Source organism: Mastigoproctus giganteus, chromosome 8 (genome assembly GCF_048544385.1).
Source record: "Mastigoproctus giganteus isolate SK-2022 chromosome 8, ASM4854438v1, whole genome shotgun sequence".
Taxonomy (NCBI): Eukaryota; Metazoa; Arthropoda; class Arachnida; order Uropygi; family Thelyphonidae; genus Mastigoproctus; species Mastigoproctus giganteus.
The window spans coordinates 97,248,160-97,273,653 of NC_143582.1; the positions used below are offsets into that span (position 1 = coordinate 97,248,160).

Sequence of the window (25,494 nt, forward strand, 5' to 3'; positions counted from 1 at the left end):
GGAACAGCAACAGTCCAGGAACTATATTGCTATACCACGTGTATTCTGATTAAAGTTCATGAAAGATTCAGATTCATCCTGAACAAAACAATTGATCTTGTCAAAGTTGTTGACTTCCAAAAGATTCAACTTAGCTGTCCATCATAAAATTTATTATTTGTACGCCTCCATTTACGAGATATAAATGCAATGCAATATGTACACGAACAGTCACTTAGCGACAGTTCATGTATAGAAGGGTGTGGCAAGGTTAAGAAAGATTTCTCTAGACGATTTACCACGCCCTCTCTATAAAATATCAATGGACGATCCACTAATTGACTCACTTTTTATGCAGGCGGCTTCTGTTTGACCTAATTGTATATTACGAAGTTTTTTAAACATAAAAAATTAAGTCGGTTATAATGAATTTTGTGAAGTCCTTTATGTCTGGAAATAATATAACCTGTTATGCAAGGCTATGGAAAACAATGTTATATAAGACATCGAGGCGGATGGCGTATTTTTATTGACAACACCGAGTTTGGATTCTCAGGAAAGGGCATTACAAATGCTATTGTGAGACAGAATATGGGGAGGAACAGGAATACAACCTTGAAAAGACAAATGATAAGCTTCTTACAGATGTACAGCATTCTAAGAAAGAAACAAGCTACCGAAAAGTCGGTGAGTATAATAACGAAATAATTTGAAGTAAAAACACCTGCAACTAGGGATTAATTGCGGCCATTAATCAGTATAACAGATGCTAATTTGACTTCTTCTAAAAGGAGAAAAAGTGAATATGTAATAATAATAAATTAAATTTTATGAGAGCGTTCTTATTTTATGGAGTCATTGTTTTTTTATGGGCAGAAGGTTACAATCCAAGTATCGTGGATGAGGTGAAGATTACGAGGAAGAAGGTATCGGACTGTATGCAAATCACCTTCTGAAGCATTTCTTCTAAAGAATCAAGAGAGAACAAGCAGTTGATAAAAAAAAAAAAGTCGTAGAAAAGACTAATAAAGATATATTGTTTATTTATTTATTTTTAAATTTTTGTATTAAGCTTTTCAGATACCTTTAATGGTGGCATCTATTAATACATTGTTTATTATATTATATTTATTGACTGACATTAATGACTCCTATTATTGTGTCATACTAATGTAATATTAAAAATAGTCAGCAAATAGAAAAACTCATCTCACGATCTGTTTGCTTAAATGATCACCAAATGTACACATGGAAGAAGAATTTTACAGTTTGCATTTAAGTTTAAGTTTTAAAACTTAAATAAACCTTTTTACAAACTGAGCTTACTGAACTAAACTTTAGATTTAAGCTGAGTTATATAAAGCAGGCCTGCTTCGAGGGAAAAGTTACGTTCATCATAGTGAGTTATGTGGCTCACCATGGGTAGAGCATGCCATGTAGTATCGACGAATGCTCTTCGGGTTTTAAATGTAGCACTTCGATTAGATTTACAGGTAGGTTGCGTATAAAAAGGGGTAAAACTGTTAGTATTTTAAATATTGATACTCACCCTGAAAATAACATGAACCAAGCAAAGAGTAGAATTAATTTTAATGGATTGTAATGCAGCTCATGTTCCTTTCTGAAGGTGATTATTTTTTTGCCTAAAATGGCAAGGACTGGTTGAAACATTGTACAGGTTTGGGCAACTTGTGCATAGTCGGGACGTAAGCCCTCGTGCCTGTGGAAGGGCACCGGTTTTCCAGGTGATGGCGGCAAAGAGGCCTGACTCAAACAACACACAGTACAGAACAGAGTTCTGTATTTCAGCACAGTTATACTAGGTGGAGATAGATTATTTCTAGGAGTCACCATAAACAGGATACGCATGTTCAGAATTCCAACCTAAGAATATAATCATTCTTAAATTGGAAATACTGACTAGAAGGAAGCCAGTTCAGCCTAACCTGTCACCTCTCTTTGGTAGGTCATTCAATGTATATTGAAAAGCGTGGCTGGCCAATTATTATATATTGGGCGATTGGTGCTGACACCTCTATTACCAGCTTTAAGAAAAATCGAAATTAGTCAGTTAGTAAATTGAAATATACTAATGAAAACATACGTTTTTGTGGGTAAAATTAGGTAAAAATTGAGACGGTTATTGAAGCGATCGAACTCAGTACAGCTCTCGAACAACCCCCCCCCCTTCCTTCCAAATGACGAAATGTGATTTCAATTAATGGTGAAGTTAATAAGACTTATGCTCGCAGATATGCAGAAAGACGGTTACGATGGTTTACTGAAACCATCACGAGTAAACGCAAAAACCTTTGTCATTGGCTCAATTTGCAATGTACAAGTGAAACTCGCTCAGACGTGTTCTGCTAACAGATGAATCATGTTTTACAAGAACTGGAATTTTCGACTATTGCCAGCACTGATTATTGACATACTTTTTGCATTAATGTGTGGCGTGGTGTTCTTGGGGACAATCTTATTGATCTTTATCTTTATTAAGGCTTTCAGGGAAGGGTTCAGCTGAACAATCTGCCAGAGCGTGGTTTATGAACGCATGTGGAATAGATAGCTCACCTTTTCTGTAATGTTAATGACTTTTCAAATATACAATAATCAATGGGTTGGTCGGAACGGCCCTGTACAATTATCCAACACGATTACACACCACAATTATCCAACCTCACACTTTTAGATTGCTTTGTGCGCTGTGAAATCCGTGGCTTATTCTGCGTTTATTATCACGTGAGACGAACTGAGAAATCGCGTTTTGCAGGGGCTGCTGAAACGATTAGGAATAGACTTCAAACGATTAAGACACGCCATGGAATCGTGGATTCATCTTGCTAAATGCTGCACTGAAAAAAAAAAACGTGGAGGTAACTTTGGATATTTTCCTTTTAGCATTTTATTATTTGAGTTTTGTAATTTATGATTATATATAGAAATATTTCGAAAATTTTGAGACATATTTTGATATGAACTTTCTTCTCTTAGAATTAAGAACAGATTAAGAATATTCTCTTAATTTGTTCTCTGCAATTTTGATTTGCACAGAACAAATATTTTAACTGTTGCAAATAGGGGGGAGGTGGGAAAAATGGTTCGTGCTGTCTTGATGTACAATAAATCGCTGCGTAGTTTCGGAATCTCACTCATTAATTTACTTTATTTACTTAAAATATCACGAAACATGCGTACCGTTGGAAAAAAAAACGATTCCAGTTGGATTATTCCATTTATAGATTCCGCTTCATGGAAGGTCAATGGAATAATGAGTACTACAGGCTAAGGTGCTTATGTAAGGGATGTGCGTACAACCCATACTGAAATTTCAGGGTTGGGTTTTTAGGTCACTGGGCATTAAACAGTAACTACTTAAATAACGGCCATATAGTTAGGTTTAATTTCTTGATGTCATAAACACTATTTAATTCTACAGTTTAATCCAAGGAAGTTATAGTATGCTACGTTACATTAATGACAAGCATCACAAATAGAAATATAAACAAAAGATATTTATTAATAGTTAAGGCAAAATATTCCAAAATGAGCATTTTGGAATATTTTGGTGCAAGTTAATATTTAGTTGAACCACCTCTGGCACTGATGACAGCAAAACACCGTAGAGGCATTGACAAGATCAATTTCTGAAGGTAATCAACTGATAGTTCGTGGTTCCAAAGACGAAGGGTCTTTGGTTTCTTTTCTGGAAACTGCACTTCCACACGATGCCAACAGTTCTCTATAGGACTCAGGTTGTAATGGACCGTTCTTCCAACCATTTTTTCACCTGTAACAAATGTTAACATATTACTGCTGTGAGAAATGAAGCTAAAGCAACTACAGAAGTGCCCACTTACACTTTTTGTCCAATGACAAGGGACAGAGTCGCCCAGTTACTTCGCAGGTTGAAATGGTCTTTAATGGTTGGAAGCAATTTGCTTTCCAATATAGCTAGCCAGGTATACATTGGCATTTACGGAACCATTTATAAACTGCAGGTGACCTACTCCGCGATATGAAATACACCCCCAATAATTTTCACTGGTAGGGAATATCACTGTAGACACCATACAGTCTGAATGGTATTCTTCACCAGATCTAAGGCGAATCGCTTGTCTCCCATCAGAGCCATGCAGGTTGAATTTCTTCGCATCCGAGAAAATAACTGACTTCCACTGTTCGGGGCCCATTTGACATTCTCCTTACACCAAATTAATAGGGCCTTTTTAATTTTTTGTGTGAGGAGGGGCTTCTTCTTAGGACGACGTGCTACAAGTTCATTTTTGAAGAGGCGTCTTCTGACTGTTACAGCACTTGCTACCACTCCTGTATGTTCTTCCCATTCTCATTTTAGCTCAGATGAAGAAGCTTTACGGTTTTTAAGGCATAAGCGCTTCAAAACGCGGTCCTATTTTGGCGTAGAGACTCGTTTGCGTCCGGTTCCTTATTTCCTATCAGCAGAACCAGTATTCTTATGTTTGGACAGAAATCTACTCACTGTCGACTGATTACAAGACACGCTATAAGCAATATGACTCTTCAGGCGAGTTACGTGCAGTTGAAGCAAGGAATGAATGCAATTCTTGCAGAGCGTGCTTATATAGCTGAAAGTAACAGCTGATGCAATATTACGTCATCACCCACACGTGTCGATCTTATCTGATGCAATCTGTAAGAAATATTGTCATATCGTTAGACCTGACCGAATGGTGCGATAATGTAACCCGGTTCGTCAAAACAGACAGTGCAGCTGCGGACTCCCCCTGGAACAGTGCACACTACGACATAACTAATCTCACTAACATGACGATTGGCGAAGAGGAGCTAATCAAAGCCATCAACGCCCTGTCCAATAAAAGATCAATGGGAAGTGACTCTGTTCCTACCTTTTGCCCTAAAGTTGCCTCCTACTTCATCAGTGACGAGCTGACAAAGTTGAGTTGTTTAATAGAATTTTACAACAAGGAGTTGTCCCAAACGCTTGGCTAAATTATAGTCATCCCAATTCCAAAGGTGCAGAATCCGACCTCTACTGCTGACTATAGGCCTATTTCAATCTCCTCCCCTTTCCCAGATCCTTTCCCAGAGACCTCAGCATACACATTACGCGCTCTCACAAAGATAACATGCATACAGGCTCTGAATTTGAAAACCCTTCAAGCCTGGGAGCAAGGCTATGTTATGCATGCTGTTTTTCTGGATTTGAAAGCGGCTTTCGACTCAGTGCAAGTTAAGCCACTTATGTGCCTCCTGGAGAACTACTACGGTTTCACGGGTAATGTCTCGAAGCTCCTCAGAAATTTGCTGACCAAGAGGTGCCTTACCTTCCAGCAAGGGAATAACTGCTTCACAAAACAGGTGGAAGTCGGTATACCCCAAAGTGAATCGTTGTCAGCCACTACGTTTTTCAGCAATATTTATTCCATTAATGAATGAAATATCTGCGTTTATGGCCTACGCCGACGACATTGTATGTTACCTCTGAAGCCCGGCTAACACCTCACCGGACCAGGCAGAGGAATTATCGAATTCTATTATCCTAAACAAATATCTGTCCTCTTTCTGTGAATAAGCTACTTATTTTGGGCTTAAAATAAACCCTGAAAAATCCAAATATATCATTTTCTCATCTAGAGCACAACAAGCAGACCTCAATCCAGCAGCCTCACTGCGCCCCTCGATTGCGGGGCATATTCTCGTTGCCACTCATTCCGTAAAATTCCTAGGAGTGGTAATGGATAAAAACCTAATGTATAAGGAACAAATCCAGCAACTGCGTTCAAGAGCATTACGGGCTTTCTGGGGTACGAAACTTGATCTGTGTAGAGCGCACAACAAGGAAACAGTCAGAAAATTTCTCCTCTACTATTTTAGTTCTGTCAGTTTGGTCGGCTGCTCCTATGTCCAGTCTGAAGATACTCTGGGGTCTGGAATTCTGGGTCCTAAAGTGGGCCAATAATTGGGCTTACCTACCCTATACAACATCAAAATCACAGCTCCGCATAAATCTGAGATACACCCCGGCCCAGCACCTGGCATATGCGACGAAGCTCACAATGGCGCTTAATCTGTGCTCCGCTGCTCTCGACTTCGTTAATATCCGGAGATCGTGGGCTGGAAAATCCCTGGCAGAGCCCTCAAAAACCGTCCAGTGCTCTGTTCTAACCTGCGGAAGCTCTCGACCTTCAAGCGGCACTTTCCGAACAGCATAATCGGCCCGCTGAACTCCGCAAACATTGCAGTTAGAACACTGGATGTGTGGTCCAGAGATTCTGCCTACAGAAGAGAAAAGCGCAAATCCATAGTGAAGTGCATTCAGCATTCCTGCAATTGTCAGCGGAATAACTCCAAGTGAAAGTTTCCAGACTGCCTCAATGTGTTGCAGCTTGTATATAATAACTATAAAATATATGTACCATAATGGAATATAAGCTCTGTATAATCAATCTATTATAATAACTATAAAATCCATTGCTGTGTATATTGCACTGTCTATGTATTTGCTGTGTACCCACGTAGGTTTTATGTACTGAATGTAATGTGTCCAGTTAATTGTAAGATTCCTCTGGTTGCCTGTAGCGGGAATCGTGTCCTGCATTTCTATGAATAAAGAATTTTATTATTATTATATACTTACTTTATTCGGACGACAATTACAATTTTAAGGGGTGCGTCAGTAAATTTTGGACAATTGTCTTATAATTTGTATGATTTGGTAATTTTTGGCACAGTTTATTATTTCTACAGCATCTATACGACATAAAAGACCATTAGCGTTAGTGTAATGCGTTTATAAATTGTGTACATCTCATTCTCATCTTGCTCGTTTAGTTAATTAAAAATAAAAAAGGTTCCGCGAGGGGGGGGCGGAAACGAAACCTTGTAGTTCTCTCTGACTAACTTGGATTCATCAATACTTTGATGAATTTTTCAAAGTCAGTACCAGAAAAAGTAAGACAAGATATGGTCCGTGAACAGGTTTCATGATATAACTTCACATCGAGTTACCTGAATTACAGTAGTTAGTCTTCCTTACAATTCCACATTGAGTACACGACTGAATGATGTATAAATGTTAAATCTACAATAAATAACACAACATTCACCAGCACTGTTTGTCTGCCCATTGAGAGAGGGGAAAGGGAAAGAGAGAGAATGAGCATAAACTAACATAAACAAACAAGTCAGTGGTGGATCCCAACTAGAAATGTGCAATATCTCGAAAACGATTCACCTAAGGACCCATGGCTTTAAACCTTTAAATTTAAAGGCAGTTCACCTTTAAATTATTGACCATCACGTTTGAAACACCCGGTATTGATGTGTTTAAAGGATCCTTTAAACGTCAAGTGAATTTGGACATCTTGCATATCTGCTTAAGAGTAAAACGAAGTCCCCATTTTCTAAAAATGTCTATCGAGTGGAAGAAAAATATATTACGTTTAATGTATTGGTCTTACCCTCAATAACTTATAAAAGAACATCTCATAAAGTAAATCTTTGGTAAAAATGTGGATCTAACCTGCACCACCTTTTCTTTCCATAACCGTTAAATATTTATTATCACCCCAAGGTTCGATTTTGGAGTTTTCCAAAAGAAGAAAAATGAATTACTTAATTTGAATCCAGCACGCTTAGAAATGATCTATGCATCAGATGCCTCCCTTCCGGTGTTACTCCTGTAGCATCCTATTAGCCATGCTCGGCGAATTTCTTGCTGACACCTTAATGACCGGAAGCGGGGTAAGCCCATAATTCAGTGGCAAGAAGTAGCTTCATGACTGTCAGTCAAGTGAGTCTGGTGACATCAACTCATAATAATCGGTGTATCATTCACGATCAAAGGAACTGTCAATCACATCTCGATCTCATACACTAGAAAACTTTATAGTCTTTGTTAGCAGTTAACAGATCTTTTCCTAAGAAAGTTACTGGCTTATCTCTCTATAGAAATGGTTATGCCAGAGTGTGAAATAAGCATAATGCAAATATTATTTTTCTTAACCCTGTCTGAATCACTTCCAGTAACAGAAGAGGAATTAATTCAACTGTATTTAAGAAAATCCACGAGGAAGATATTAAGTTTTTAATGCTCTTTCGCTCAATTAACTGAACTACTTTTACTTTTCGAGATGTTTGAATTTATTGAGCTAAATAGGGAATATAATCTAAATTCTTGACGAGCTACTAAATATGCCAGTGGGTGAGTTCATAATGTACACTGAAAGGACAGAATTTATGGGATACCTGGTTCCTGGGCAACGCGACGCTGTCACCCCTCTCACTAGTCGACGAACCCACCCTTGGCAGGTATATAGGTACACCGCATTCATGTAGACGGTAATTCGATGTCAGCATGGATAAACGTCTTGAGTTAACCAACTTTGAAAGAGAGATAATAGTGGTTGCCCGACGCATGGGTCACTCTATCGCGGAGGTGGTAGAGAAATCGCACTATTTCCGTTCGACAGTATCAGGAGTGTATCGGGAATATGCCATTTCCGGAATAACATCACAGCGACAGTGGCACAAATCACTGCCTACTTCAACGAGGGAGGTGCCAGAAACGTCTCCACCAAGACCATAAGGCGATCATTAGCCGCAATAGGTTATGGGAGATGCCGATCCACCAGAGTCCCATTGCTAACACCAAGGCACAGGACTCAACTGGGCAAAAGAACTGCACCTTGGATGATTGGAGATGGATCTCCTGGTCTGATGAGTCCCGTTCCAGTTATTTCGAGAGGACGGGAGGGTGCGTATCTGGCGGAAACCGCACGAAGCTATGCACTCGTCATGTCAACAAGGAACTGTTTGTAAGGGCCCGGGGCGCGTTCAACTGGCCCACGTTGGAACCTCTGGTACGTCTAGATGCATCTCTGAACTGTCCAGGTTACGTGCCCATCCTTGCAGACCATCTGCATCCTTTCATGGTCATCGTTCACACATAGGACAATGCCTCCACACAGAGCCGTGGTGACCATGTTTCGAAGAGCATCCCGCAGATTTTACCACCGTTTACCGGACATGAACCCTGTGGGAAGGTTCGTTCGAGCTTTGTATCCTCCACCCAGGAATGCGACGGTATTGACGGACAGCGGCGCAGCAAGCGTAGATGGAAATACCTGTGGAACGCTTTCGTGAACTGGTGGACTCAATGCCGTGCCGTGTGACTGGAGAAAAGTGGGCCTACCCTGTTAGTAGGTAGGTACCCCATGATTTCTGTAGTGGGGTAAACAACTTTTTGCTTTAGGTATGTGCCACCCTTAGAAGGATTACAACAAGTTAGTTTAATGTTCCTATGCAGTGCGTTACATTTCAGGAGCATTTAATTTATTTCTTTTTCTATTTAGTTTATACAAGTGAAAAGTAAATATAGTTATCTCCTTATCAATTAATTACTAAGATTATAACTTTATGGAGTAACTTAATAAAACTATAGTTTTACGCTCTCTAAATGTAGACGCTTAGTTTAATTCCAAGTGCATAATATTTAACCTTATACTTTTTCTTACGTCTACATGCATTAGCGCCTGTTATTTTCATCATGTCCGTCTGTCAGTATACATGTAATAGAGGGATTTCCAGTGGCCGGAGTTTAATTATAAAACTTCAGCCATTATCATGAATTGTTGAGGATGGAAGCCTCCTCAACAATTCTGATCGCAATGGACCATAATCTGCCACGCTGGTCCAGTGCGGATTGGCAGATCGACCGTATTTAGCAGTCAGGGGGCTTGAACCCCGGTCTACTCAAAAAGCATGTGCTATTGCACTCCCGCTCCTGACCATTCGGCTACGGAGTTAAAATGGGACAAATAGAAAACCAGCAATTATTATTTATATTTTTATACTAAAGTATTTGCAAATGTATCATATTAGTACACAGCTAAACTCCGAATTAGCAAATTTTTGCAATAACTTAATTAGCTGAGCTGGGTGATCCTGCACAAAGGCACAGAAAGAAACGTGCATTAAGTGATCGTGGTTCAAACCCATGACTGCTATAAATATGGAAATATTTCTCTTTATTGTGTGAATTTCTCTGACCTTCTCTTCCCGGAGTATAAACAGGAAATTTATCTACCAACTAGTCCAGTCTGTATGCAAATGTGACGTGGTTTATCACAGTGCAGAATACTATGGAAGGAGAAATGTGCGAGCTACAAGAACATCTGTGGGCCTTGCAATAGATTTTAAGTGATTTTCACAATGTTATTATGTCATACAGTTTTAATTTGGAGCACTCCTAAATCCTCGTTTTGTGACAGCTGCTGCATTTGCTTAAATCCACCAGTTCAGTCGTTGTTATAAGAAGGGTGGATGTGGGGTCAGTGAAAAAAACACACATACACAAAATGAAATCACTAAATTCAATGAGTACGAGGAATACGCATGCGATTTACTGTTCTTTTCGCCGTTTAACAAGATGAAGTGGATGTGCAATAATCTGAAATGTATTTTCAAGTGTTTCCCGTGCCTATAAATTATTCCCTTTCATCCACTGCTTTTGGAAACTTTCGATATCAGCCAAGTAGGCTGACATTGAAACCTAGGTCCCGCTCGAGCAATATATCATTTTTCGACCTGCTCCCTCTCACAATAGGACTCATGACAACTGTTCCTTTGTACCAGGACTGCTGAGTAATTGGGCTATGCGAGTAATTGATTGCCCCGCAGGTTTTTAAGCTTTACAGAAACTGTCATTCTTCTGAATTCCCACTGCTTATCAAGGGAGAAAAAGTGTTTTTCCTTTTATTATTTTCTAGTTGCTTGCGCCGTCTGGCGGTTTTCTCATCAATTTTTAATACAGTTGTTGTCACTAGGGGGTGTAAAAGAGTAAGTCTTAAAGCCAATAAGAATTCTTTGGATACAAACACTCTACCCTGGATATAAGTCAAATTTTCGCTCAGTAAGGACCACCCTCTTTATTGGATCATCTTAATTCTGTATAAAAGCACCTCCAAGCTTTTTGTCATTTAATATGCAGGTTATCGTTCAGGTTTTTTAATTTAATTAAATTAATATTAAGCTTATTAAACTTAATAAGTTTAATAAATTTGATATTAAACTTAATTTCATTTTAATATCAAAATTAACCTTGCTCGAACGAAAAATTAGCAAAGCTCATGATCTTAAAATCCTGTTCTGCGTTAATCGAAGGTAATTACAGACTCTGAAGACCCAAGTAAAGTTATTAGTTTGCTCCACACTGGGCGATTTCCTGTTCCTAAAATTGCCAAATTGAGGAAAATTGGACCTACCGCCATTTCACTATGTTTTCACCAATTGTGATTATAGTGCACGAGCTCACGATAACGGTGTTGAAAAGGGGAGGACCAAGTACGGTAGCCTGTAATTTGTCTGGAAGATTCTTTTCTTATTCTTTCCTGACTTTACGTAAAACACAGAAAATATTCCTTTGTTTGTATAAACATAAAAAAAAAGAACAAAAAACTGTGTCAAATTCTTGAATGTACCGGTAAATAGAGATATTAGCTGTCGGACACACGTTGACCCGGCAGTTTACTGCTCAGTGACCTGTGACCATTATCCTAGTCCTGAGATATATGAAAGGTCAGTCTGGCCAATTTAGTCATCGAGGACGAAATAAGTAAGTTACAACATTCCATCGCTATAACGTTATCTTCTTAGAGCAGATTTCTTTGAAAACCTAATAAAAATTAAGCGTAGAAAACATTAAAAAACATTGAAAACTTTGCTTGTACTCGTAAAATATCCCTGCTTATAGTACAGTTATTCCATGCGGAATTTTTAATCTTTCTTTGATTATTATTAAAAAATATCCTCAAGAGTAACACAGTGGTTACGATCACATTCTTTCCACACTGCCAGAAAAAGACTTAAATTTGAATTCATATGAACTAATACATTTCAGGCCAACTTTAAGTTGCAACGAGTTCTTATCTTTACGAAGGCACTACTTTGGAAATAAGTTCCAAATGCATGAAGTTGAACTGTGGTCCTTTGCTGATTACACCATTCTACATTGTTTATGGATGTTTAAACTAAGAAACGCAGAAATGCTACTCGTTTTTTTATCACGTTAATGCATGATTGGATTAAAACTAAATCTTCAAATGTTGGCAACACTGCCTTCACTCATTTGTTTCTTCATCTCCAGAAGTGTTTAACGCATGCTGAAAAGTGAGTAAAATTGTCTTCGCGCAAGTGTTTAAACAATCGAACTTATTTTGAAGATATGAAGTTTAGAAGTTATGTAGTCTTTTTGTGATACAAGGTATCACGAAATTTGTAAAAAATGTGTATTATTAATTGCTTATTTTGGAGTGAAACTCGGTGACCAAGTAAACAAATAATGGGCTCCACATAAAGTTTGCTGAACCTGTGTTGAAGCATTGAGATTGTGGAAAGATGGTAAAAAAAAAAGGCTATGCCATTTTCAGTTCCATTGATTTGGTGGGTGCCTACAAACCACTGTGATGATTAATGTAAAGGGATAGAATGCGAAGCGTAAGAAGGACATTGCATTTAGACCAGACCACATGGAGATAACCTGTCGGTTCCATGTTCCAGGTGTATTGAAGAACGTAACAGTAGAGAGTATACTAAAAATGAAGTTGAAATCTCATTGGATACATTGAGTCCAGCCCTCAACTGTTTTCACAACATGAACTCAATGATCTGGTAAGAGATTTAAATTTACCAAAGAATCTTGGTTCTAGACAACACTGGAAGTCAAAAATTCTTTTTTGGATTTTGTTTTCAGCATATATCACGCCATTATATATGAAATAAAAAAAATTGAAAAAAATATCACACCGTAAAATTCACAAAAAAAAAAAAAAAAAAAAAACATTACATGTTATTTAACTACTAAGAAACGTAATATCTTAAAAATATAACATTGTTTCTTAGTTTAATTTAAACCAGAAAACGGGAAAAAATTACCTTTATCCAGTAGTCCAGAGAACTAGCAAGTAGTTCGTAAGTCCTCCCCTCCTAAGTCTTTAATAAAAGTAACCGACTAACGAAAAGATGGCAGGATTCATTTTGTATCCACGTGCGTACCGAAACCAGTTCTGGCAAGGTGTTAAATACCGTAGTTGTATGTGGCTATTAAAGCATCATTAGATGAGTAAAAAGCAATAATCGCATCGTGTTCTCGACCGTACTACAAACCCAACACAACATACCCAGAAGGCAAAGATGACAAATAGTCTACTTGATAATCATTACGAGCTATTAATGTTTTACGTGATGGCCCGAGGTTGCGATAATTAAAGTGCAAGCTTTACACAAGTACCGCTTAGAGTTGTCCCTTGAGAACTTTCTTTAGTGACAAACGGTGGTCTTCTTACGTAATATAATTTTCGATAGCTTAACAAGCTGTATAAATCGCAATTAAGAAATTAAAATTACAATTAAGGAATAAAGTGATTGAAATAAGAACCAAACAATATTATTGAAAGTGTGACGTTATAGTTGTAATGTAGCTTCGATTAGTTGCATTAACATTAACGAAGCTACATTGATATTGAGCGGCCCGCAAACGAATGGCTAGCTTTCGAAACATATATAATCCATATTATAGAAAGAGAAGCCACATAAATCCCTTCACGGCATTGTAATGCCAGGTGGTGTTGACAGTTTGAGTGAGGCACTTAAACACTTAACAATTAATAGAAAAATAAGCAGTGAGATGATAGGTTAATAGAATATGATTGACAATTACACTACTACAGTATATATACACAGACAGCTGTGATTATGGCAAGGAGAATGCTCTGTCTGGTTCTGGTATTTTGCTGATTATGTCGAAGATTTGGTTGGGAAGGTGTCTGCCAAGGCAAACCTCTTAGTATGACTGGAGTGGATCTGAGACGAGGGTGTGGGATCCTCCAGGAGCTGGTGTCACAAATAGTAGATTGGTAGATTTCGGCTGTGAAAATGATCTTCCTTTATTAATGAAAGGAGAACATTCTTCTAATTGGCAAGGGGGCTGCCAGTGAAGTTACTAAGAACCTTATAAGGATGGAAGTGTCCCGAATTTGGGGCAAATGCTGTTTCGCGGTCCACTTAAGCCGAGAGAGCTTAGGCTTTCTCCAAATCCATGAATATAAAAAAACAAAGGAAGAATTTATCTTACAAATGTAATATTGAATATTTAATTTTGTGAAAAATAAAGTTCAGAAATTCCACTAAAATGTGGGTGCTGGAACTACATAACACGATCTAAAAACCTCTACATTGTACTCAAGAAGTATTTACCATGAATACCACGGTTCATGGTAGCCATGAACCGCAGAATCTTCACGTGATGGGTAGCAGGAAGGTCGGATTTATGTAGTAATGAGTGTACAGTGGACTTGGGTTAAACTGCTGGTATATTTAATGCATAGTCTAGATTAGAAGACCTAGAAACGAAATTTTGAAAAATATCGGAGCAGCTATCTCAAATTTATTGCAATGCTTCACAGGGAATGGGAGCTATGGAATCGCAAATGGTCCTAAAAGGTTCCAAGAGTCGAAGGAAACATATGCTGAAAGCTTGATGTTGATCTGGCTTTTGTCACGCAAGTAATTCTCTACATCCGAAACTCATACAGTTTGCTATAAAGGTGAGAAACTGGTGGCAAATATGGAATGTTTGCTGTTAATCTTAAATTTATTTATTTATTTATTTTTTTTTTTTGTGAAGTAGTGCCCGAACATGTGGTGGTGGTTTCTTTTTTATTGTATAAGACGGTCCCAGCCAGTTTTCCTGGCATCCCTGCCACTAATCACAGATATTTACAGACTTACATCACTAATTCCAGCTCCATTACAAGATACTGAAGTTCTGCAGTTCATATGAAATGAATTTGGAGTTCCTGCTACGGAAAGTAACTAGTGAGAAATTGCCGTTAGTGCATACAATTTCAATTCAATGTGAAGTCTGAGAAAGAAAAGTATTTTTAATAAATGAAATATTACCCGGAAAGCTGAATTCCATACCATGGAAGTATTCTCCAAAGTAAATTGCAGTCAGGCTGAAAAAGTATTCTCATCAGTAAATTGTAGTCAGAAGATGAACTCAGATCTATTGCAAATACACCATCTTCATAAGCGTTGAAATATGTTTAGTTAGAGGTTGACGTTTCCAATCAACTCGTCCAATACACCGACTTAAAAGACCGATCGGTGATTAAATGCACAACCTGAATCACCTATCCTCGTGATACCACTCAGTGAAGTACCTGCCCTCGAATACTCCGCCGTGAAAGAGCACACAGTGATGAAATCACTGAGTGCTCTTTGTCTGGTATATTTGTACTAGTCCTCTTGAATCATTAGTGGTTATCTAGCAACTGCCAAAGCTCGTGCCTGCAGTATCAGGAACCGCATCACACAGCTGTTGTCCGCGGCAGAAGGAACTGCCTTGCTGTAATCTAATGATCGACAAAAGAAACAGCTCACCTTTGGACATCATGTAGGAACTGGTGACACCTTGGAATTACAATTTCAGTATGATTTAGCCGGAGGATCAACTCATGCAGCAAGGATCATTCAAGAAAATTTTATAGCTGTCACGGAATGGTTGAAATTGTTTTCAATATGATGTTGCATGGTTCACGTTTCAAGGAAGAAATAGTCACCTACTACAGAAGAGGATGTTGGTTTTCACCTTCATAAAGGATACAATAGAAGATGTGAGTTTTACATGAGTGTCACTGTGGTTAAATAATCTCTTCAGGTTTGATTTCCGCGGCTGATAGAAATATTCTACAGGTATCAGCTTGAATGTACTACTTAAGAAAATTTGATGTGCCATGGTAGCATTATTCTTGCTCCATTTGTAGCAGAACTGGTCGTTTCTTGAAAACTTGTACAGCAAAAGTTTGTAAAGCACCAAAGTCTGCCCTTGTCTTCAGTATAAAAGGTTTCACATCCAGAAGTCAGTATTCCATCAATCAATTCCTCTCGCATTCCTGGTATTCGGGGCACCTATACAGAAGATGTACCCAGTGTTCTCTTCAAGTACACGATTTACGTGCTGAAATATCTAAATTTTCCTGTAAACAGAAACGTTGAATATAGATTTGGTTGAAACCAACTTGGCATTCCCTTCCCAAACTGTTTTGAAGAAACTTTTTGGTTATTAAACCCTTGGTGCAGTTGTTGCATTTGTTTTGCCACCGATCAATAAGAAGAGTCCACAATCGTTTCCTCTCCTCATTATAACCGTCGTCACAACGAATTTCAACTGATATCCGCTCGTATGGCCGTCTACGCCGCTTCTATCTGCGCAGATAGAATCTTTGAATACTAAGATCAGATCCAGCGGCAGCCGTCCTGTAAGGCTTCATTTGACACAGTCCTACAAGCCATACTAAGTTCTAACAACTTTGTCCGTTGAATTGAAAATATTTTCCTAACATTCGCCTTTTGCAACTCACAATCTAGCCAGACATATCAATCTTAACTCCTAGATATTTGATAGTTTACCCACACTCTAGATTCACTCACTCCTTTTAACAACATAAAATCACAAGTCTGTGCAATCAGGTATTCAGCTCCGACAAAATGAAGTGTGATCTTTCCTCTAATTGGAGCCTCGAGTTACCGTCCACCAGCAAACGCGATCATAACAACGTTGTTATAGTCCAGTTTTAACCAATCGTTTAGGACTAAATTCCACATTAATGGGCCAAGGACAATTATCCTTGTAGACAGCCTCCTACAAACTTGTCTGGTAATACTCCCACATGCTGACATGTAACTGTCTGTCGCAGAAGTAATGTCTCATGAGAGAGTAGATCTCTGGTGTGCATTTTGCTTTACGTAATACCATAAAAACACTGTGCCAGTCCATCAAAATGCCCCAGCGAAATCTACAAAGATACCTAGACAATATTTTGATCTGCATTGGTGTACAGATTCCACTAACTTTCCCAATGCATCCCTTTTCTTGCTGTAAACCCATACTGGTTTTCAGACCATTCAGTTTTCTTTAACGCACTCCATAATTCTACCTGCTAGAAACCGTTCATAAACTTTCCCGAGTCTATTAAATAATGCATTTGGACGATAAGAAGCTGCCCTTTCTTTCGGTTTCAATGGTGATTTCAGCAGAAGTTTTAAAAGTGGTGGTAAGGAGGGGAGAACTGTGGACGTCGAATCGGAATTATTCCATAACACTTTCGCAGGCGGAGTTGAACTAACGTTTAGGTGCCGGCCGTACATAAGACACAACACATGACCAGAAGAGTCAAGCTGACTATAGCATGTTTTCTTATCGAGTAACCGTCAAACTTCTGAAATGTATTTATATTTAGTAAATATGTAACGATAACTGGAAACTTTAAGGAAAATAAATAGTTGGTCCGATTTTTAATTTGAATGAAATTTGGGGTAGAGCACCAAGCAGTCAAGGCGCTTGGTGACACCTCGTTGAGTCCCTGTCAGGAAGAATAATGGGGCCTCTTCGCTAGATTGGTGTTCCTAATAAAGTGACCACTAAGTGTGTATCTTTCCAGAAACTGTTTTCAGGTACTAAAGACAACTCCATTAGAAGTTTAGAAGTTCCCAAGGCAAAAACTTCGAATGTTTATGTAGCCCCACAAACATGCGACGCTTTTGAAAACTCGTAACGCAGTATTATACTTACACAAAAACTTTGCCAAGTAAATAAGAAAGCAACGCCACTTAACCAGTCCTTAAAGTAAAGTCACGACCATCTGATGAAGTAGCACAAATTTACAATTTCTTGCTTCGGACACCTGATTAATTTCCTCTAATCACTTTGCTCTTATGTCACTAACATTCTTGCATGCACAGAATAAAATTATATCGCCCTGCTTGGTGGTTGTTTTTGCCTCCAGAAACAACCCCTTGTGGATTAATAGAGGGCTATTATTATTATCCTGTACACATCACAACGTGAACTCAGCCATCCCTCCTCTTCATCATATCCGATAGCAATCAGTGCTGTCATTAAATACACGTATAATCAGATCCTGCTTACAGCAGTGTTGAATATTAAGCGATCCTTCTTCCGCTTCCTAGTAAGAAAAGTTTCAGTTGTAAAATATAATACAAAGCGCAGTGACATTCTAATTTGCGAATGATGTAGTGTACCGTACGATAATTATCAGAAGCATTATGTTATATGTATGCTAGACAAAACAAGCAGAATGACATGAAAAAAATGTTTGTATTGGTAAGCAAAACATTTTACTTTGTTTATATGCACCAAGCTTCCTGAACAGCATTGTACTGTTATAGCCGATTTTTAGTAAAAATGTCGGAGTTTAAATCTTGTTCCTTACATTAGCTACTAAACTTGACAATATTCGGCCTCCTTGCTAAAGATGACAAAGAGTATTCCTACTACCCACAGAAAAATGGACATTATCAATTGACTTTATTCTAGAGTTAGCATGAAAGACAAGGTCCAATCTGTTATGCTATAGAACTGGTGTTAGCGAACTTTATTTTCTCTTTGAATGTTGTTATACACTGAGATATGTTTGCTTTGGGATCCCCCCTCCCACTAACTTTGAGTTCATGTGTCGCTTCTACCACTACCGCCGGCGTATTCTGCACATATTATGTTTCTACATAAGGGCCGAGTCTGGAACTACAAAATTCGAGTGTTCAGGGTGAACAATGGATTGAAGACGTGATTTAACCTATTTCTGAAGGAAGATGATCTTTGAGGCCTGGTTAGAGGGTCTAATATCTTGGATACCATTCCATATTCACGCATCCCCGAGTACACTAACTACGCGTTGTTGACCAAAAGAGCTAGAAGAAACCTGTTGGCCGCCGGGTCCCTAGTGAGACCCGGAGGCCAGCAGGCCGCATGGACACAACAAACTACATGACCTATACATTATTTTTAAACCACTGGCATAGACAGGGTACTGTCATTCGATACATAGAACATACGCGGAGGTGGGAGAAATCCCCGGAGCCGGTCTGCCCCTCAACATACCTATGTCTTTGCAACCGGGAAGCAGCAATCACCAGAAAGGCTGCTTCCCAGTACCTGCCAACACCACGAGGAAACGGGCAACAACTTTAGTCGTGGTGTAAGTACGGGATATCACTAAAAATAGGATTAGTGATATCCCGTACCATACCATTAGGGCATCAAGTAAGTACGGGATATCACTATTTTTAGTGATATCCCGGGTGGAAAAGATATGATTTCAAATCCCGTCAGTGACGGGAGGAATTTTTATGGGCCTTTTTTACAAGTTATTTGGTTTTTAGGAGCATTAGCAACTAAGGCCATATTGCTCCGGGGATATGCGGTGGTCATTCCCTGACCTTTCCGCATCCTCTGTATTTGGTGGTCACGGGCTCGAATCCCAGTCTAATCAAGAAGTGTGTGCTACGCACTGTTGCTTCTACCCATGGAGGCGCCTCTCATTCAGAGACGTCTTGGTTCAAATCCCGTCGAAATTTTTTAACGGTCTCTTCACTCGTGGTTGTAAAATATAAAGCCTGTGAATTCTAGTTTCTTTCGATACTATATTTGTCAGGTTACGTTTAATGAGTATAAAATGTACGTTAGAGGCATAAATTATTTTGCTACTTTTTATTTTATTTTTAATGTTATTGATTCTCCTGCCCTTTTTGCCCTTTTAAGTGCCAAATTTTATTAATATAAGTACCAATTGAATTTAGATTATCAATTCTCACTATTTAAAGAGTTAGCATTCAACGCTTATCGATAACCATATGAGTGGCCGAACTGTGAAAATAATTGTTCGGTTATCTTAGTTTCCTATTAAAATCTGTATGTCGAAGCAGGTGCAGATAAGTCCGGAGATAGCTCGAATTAGAAAAACGTAGTTGCGCCATCTTTAGCTCTCACGTTCGGCATTTACAGCTGCAGGAAGCCACAAAACCGCACTTTTTCCACAAGTTCAATGTCCAGGATCCAGGCGCCGAACCAGTCCATATCTGGGAGTCTTGGAAGATGGATTTGTACGAATCTCCGAGTCTCTCAATTTAAATTTGACATCGGTGGCTTCTATAACGCGGTTCCAGAGAGTCATTTATTACCAGGCACCGGTCCACACCGTAGGTAGATTTAACAGTATATGCACATTTACCATTTGTTTAAAATGACTGAACATAGTAAGCGTGGTGAGTAATTTTTAGGTGAAATTCATTTTTTATTCAAAGGTAGTTGGTAACTTGATATTAAAGTGAATAGTTTGTATGATATTCGTTCTTTTCTGTTGCAGTCCAACTCACGGTATCAGTTCGCAAATCATACCGATTATTGAATCTGAAAGGAGAGAATTCATGGGATGCCTGGCAACGTGATGGCGTCGATAATATCTAATCGTGGACAGCGCTGTGGGCGGAGAAAGGTGGTGGATGAATGTGGCCGTCGATGTTAGCCACGCGGAGAGCGACAGTAGCACCAACGAGGGAGGTGACAGAAACATCTCCACGTCCGATGAGTCCCAGTTATTTCGAGCTGATGGGAGGGTGCGTATCTGGCGGAAACCGCACGAAGCTATGCACCCGTCATGTCAACAAGGAACTATTCAGGCAGGAGGACGGTCGGTAATGGTCTGGGGCGTGTTCGACTGGCACACGTCGGGACCTCTGCTACGTCTAGACCCATCTCTGAACAGTCCAGGTTACGTGGGTGCAAGGTGCTTCGAAGAGCATTCTGCAGATTTTACCACCGTGGAATGGGCTCCCCGTTCACGGACATGAACCCTGTGGAGCAACTTTGGGATGCTGTGAAAAAGTCCGCTCGAGCTTTGGATCCTTTACTCAGGAATGCGACGGAGTTATGGACAGCGTTGTAGCAAACAAGCAGGGATGGAAATATTTGTGAACTATTGGACTCAATGCCTCGTCGTGTGACTGCCCTTATGCGGGAGAAACGTGGGCCTACCCGTTACTAGGTAGGTATCTCATGATTTCTGTGCACTCAGTGTATATTGTCTAATAATAGATTCAGGTTGAACTGGGTCATGCTACCTTCCTTGTTCTTTTTCGTTTTATTCTCAGCCATTTTTGTCAATAATTTGTGATTTTCTTCACCCCACTAATCATGTGCTATTAGAACTGAGTTCGATGACCTCTCAGAGTGTAAATTCTTCTGCAGTTTGTGTCGATGTTGGGATAGTAATAAAGACACGCTCCCAGATGCCTCTGAAGACTCCACGAACTATTCTTAACGGAATTACTTAGATATTTTAGTATATTACTTAGTGTTCATAGATATTTTATGAATGTTAAGGAAATATTCCCTTAATGCGATACGTGTGCAAGTCGTGTGATTTGCATAAATTCTAAATCGAGCGAGGTGTAGGGGTCTGTATTTGTGTGTGTACAAAGGCCGATTATATGTCGGCGAGAGGGGGAAAAACCCCCCCTCGCGACCTCGGCCCAAGATCGACTAACTTGGTACTACGAAAAGGAGCAGAATAAAAATTCCACAAATCATGCCTGGGATTTGAACTCTGGTCGTTCTCGCAGCAAGCGCGCTGCTTTATGCACTACGCTACCGAGGCCTATGACATCGTGTTTGCTGAACGCTAATATGTATGCACTTAAGCAGACGATATTAAGCGCCTAAAACCCGTCCAACCGCACATGACCAATAGTGCGTTGTGTGAACAGTTTAATTATAAGCTTCTGAGCTTATTCGTGTATTTAGATAAATTTGGCTTGGTCCTAGGTTCGCAGAAGACTGTAATCATGGTGTACTCGCTCAAAAAATCGCCTACCCTCGTATACCCGAAACTTAATAGCAAACCTATTCCAGTTGTTGAGACGCATAGAGATCTGGGAGTAACATTTGATACTAAACTTACATTCAAGTCGCATATTGACCTGATTGTAAAGAAAATGAACTACTTGCGTTGGGCAACAGAACGATATTTAAGAACCAGTGTATTCTGCCATTTTGCATGGCGCCGAACTGTGGGCGTCAGCCACCCCTACCCACATTAGGAGAATATACGCGAGTGAATTCTGGCTGCTGAAGTGGGCAAACCATCTCCTTAAACAGTTAAGGACCACGCAGCTTAAATTGCAGCTTTTACCAGCCTGGAAACGATTAATAACCACAGTCAAAATGATGACTGGCACATCTGGCAATCTTCATTTAAGGCACCAAATCCTTGAGAATGAAGGCCAACAGGTTTATATCTGCCAGTGCTTCAGAATCAATTCAGTGCCTAACACATATCGGAATTGACCTACTAAGGCTCATAGAAGATCCGAAATATAGGTTCGCTGAGGCTACTGTTTCCTAGTTGTGTGAATTTCTGTCAAGAACTGTGTGTAAGCAAATTGAATAGTATATATCTCGCACAAGTTGATTCAGTGGATGTGATGTTAAGATGAACTTTTGTATTACAATTGCCAGGACTCTAGACAGAAATGTAGTTTATATTTCACTTTTCGTGTATATTTTAGCCATTCTTTTATGGTAATCCCCTGGCATTTTCTGCCGTGAAGGGAATTTGTCATTTACCAACGTACACCTATATTTTATATTTGGTAGGACAAATAAAGATTTATTTATGTGGTAAGAAGAACGGCTCTTCGTAAATCGTATGGTCTTACACGAATTTTCTCATTGCAGACCAGCTGTAATTCTCGTGTTTAACACTAAAATTAATGACTGGTTTGCTTTGCTTGGTTCAGCATATCTTTGACGAAAATAGTGATTGTCTGGAAATTTAGGTGTACATGAAAGAACTTATCGCAGCTTGAAGATTATTTGCGTTGAATTTTGAGTATAGTGGGTTAAAAAACTTATTTTGATACTGCCCGTTCGTACAAAGATATCTATTCGGCAGCTCAAACAGTACTGATCTTTCAGATTATTAAAGAAATGACTTTATTCTCGTTCATCAGTATTTCTACGTTGTCTTTGTGAAGTCTGGACTCTTTCCAGCAACGAAATTACTCATTACTCAATGAAAATACTTTTGTAGGTTAAAGATTTGTATGAAACTGCTTTGGTTCTACTCTAGATAATAACAAATGTTTAACGCGATTATACAATCACTTTTATTCAACATAATTGCGTTTTCCTTTTATCTTTCTAGGTCAACTTCAGTCGTTAGTAATCTGTCGCTTAAAAGAAAATCGCAAACCCAATCTGCACAGAGGAGTACTGGCTATTGACATCGGGCTCTCTTCACAGACTTCTTGAAACTCATCGTCAATAATAATGAACGAATTCCTGTTGAACTTTTGTTTTTCTTTAATCAAAGAACATTATGCAATTTTTGTTGTATTAGAAGCTTGAATGTTTATGAAAAACAGATCTCCATGAAAATGTTTGCATAGATATATTACTAAGGTCTTTATATATCGAGAAGACTAGTTCTGTCCAAACATTCCTATTAATAACCATAATATTAGATACAGTAAAATAGACTGTGATACTATTAATCAGTGAGTTGTCTTTGATACTTTAGTATTATCAAGAGAAACAGATTGCAATACAGTGTTCCATTAAATTTATTGCATTAAATATTTTGAAACTACAGTCTGTTTATGATTTCTTATACACTGAAATTTAAAATGTTTTTCGCTACAAATGAATCAAAATCACTGAAAAAAAGGAATAGTCCATGTTTCTTTTAAGATATGTTGCAATTTGATCTTTTCTGCTACATCTGGACTTCTCGTTGAAGCAGTCATTTTAGATCTCTGGAAAAATTGCTAGAATGATCCTTCAATGCATGTATTATATAATTGTGTTCAATCACAGACTTCTAAATAGTTCCTTTGGTCTGTAATTCGGTTAAGACTTTATCTTCGAGTCACATTTCCTAGAAAAGAAAAAAAAAGAGACTATTAATGTACTTAATAGCAATTTTTCCTGAATTGTGTATATGATAGTTTTCGTTCAAACTAAATTCAATGAAATCTCTAATGTTATGATTCATGTGTTTAATGCCCCCGCGTGCTTTCTCACAATAATTTTTTTCGAGTCTGTCACCCTATTCTACCTTTGGTGCTTTCTAATTTTTCTACTATTTAATGAACAAAAGAATTCCACACCATCGGAGGGGATTTGAACGCGCGTCATTCAGACATCAAGGATCTATCTTACGCACTCCACAACCGAGCACTACAAGGTAATACCTTGCTTAACTGATATTTAAATGTGTGCATTTAAATAAAAAAAAAAATTAACAGAACAAAATGTTTTCCATGAATATTTAATATCATAGGAACCTTGGCATGCAAATTCCGAGTATTCAATTGAAATCGACCTACCATCTAAAAGAGCCGCACATTATGCTTATAAAAACATGGGTTGCAACCATATCACTCCATTTCCAATTTTTTTTGGCTTGCTCAGTGGGATAGCTACATCTCCAGTACTAAGGATGGCAAGTCATCGTCGTTTTGATGATTCTTTGAGATGGCGGGCGGTTGGAACTTAAAGCCAGCCAGTCGCAGGCTGCACATTGGCTTAATGCGTCACGCACTGTCTCTGCACTATGGCAGCAGTTTCAGGAGACCGGAATCATTACAAGAAGAGCTGGCTAAGGTCGCCCGAGGATTACTTAAACCCGAACAGACCGCAATCTGGCCCTAACAGGAAGACATGGTTCAGATGTAATCGTAGTTGTAAGCTACGGACAGAGAACTGTTATGCTTCTTCTGTTAGGATACGCGAGATTTTCAGTCCAACGGATTTCTGAGATATCAACGATATGAATTTGTGAACTTTAGCATTTTAATACTATTGAAAACACTAAAGTGCATATATATATATACCGTATATAGTTCTGTTTATAATTATCTGAGCACTTTGGTTCATTTCATCAAAATTTTGACAGAAAGGGAGTACCTCTGAAACGAACGAAGAATAAGAACCGTATCGAAACAAATCCTCATCAGAGGAGGATACGTATTTCATTCAGTCTTAAAGGTATTACGTTGTATTAAGAGAAGGAGTGGGAGTGATGGATTTCCTTATCTCTTTAAACTGAATGTAACATAATCCGACAGGTAATTGATTTTATTCATTCTTTGCCACAAATCACCCAAAGAGATTAGCAAAAACGGGAGGAAGAAAATACTTAAGATTCTGCGGGTATCATCTACGCCCCCACTGGATCAGTCCTTGAATATAAGAAAGATCTTTCTGGGAAGCTACATTTTCTGTTTGCTTCCTCTTCGAATGCAGCTGCTGTTCAACCTTCGGCAATCGCCAACAGCCACACCCTTCTCTTTATTACTGTGCTGTGGTCTACAGCCCTTCATTCCGTGCACGTAATTAAGTCTGTGCGTGCGAGTTGGGTAACTGCAGAGTTCATGGCAACCACTATTGCCATCGGGACACTGAGTATCCAAACTAATCCCGAATGGTTTATTAGATTTATGGCTATCGCACTCTGTAGAAAGAGAAAAATCGCGTGTTTGTATAGACACAATGTATTCTAATAGCTTGTAATTTTGATTAGCGAATCGTGACATAAGAGAAGCTCCTATATTATATTATTTTTTGTTGTGTGTAAAGTCATCAATCAAAAT

General features: G+C 38.8%; 1 long non-coding RNA gene across 1 annotated transcript; it reads left to right on the top strand.

Annotated features, from left to right (window-relative positions):
* Positions 1–409: 409 nt before the first annotated feature.
* Positions 410–23,139, top strand: LOC150081730 (uncharacterized). Its single transcript, XR_016547263.1, has 2 exons — positions 410–666; positions 23,046–23,139. It is a non-coding gene; the product is annotated as an uncharacterized LOC150081730 (long non-coding RNA).
* Positions 23,140–25,494: the final 2,355 nt, after the last annotated feature.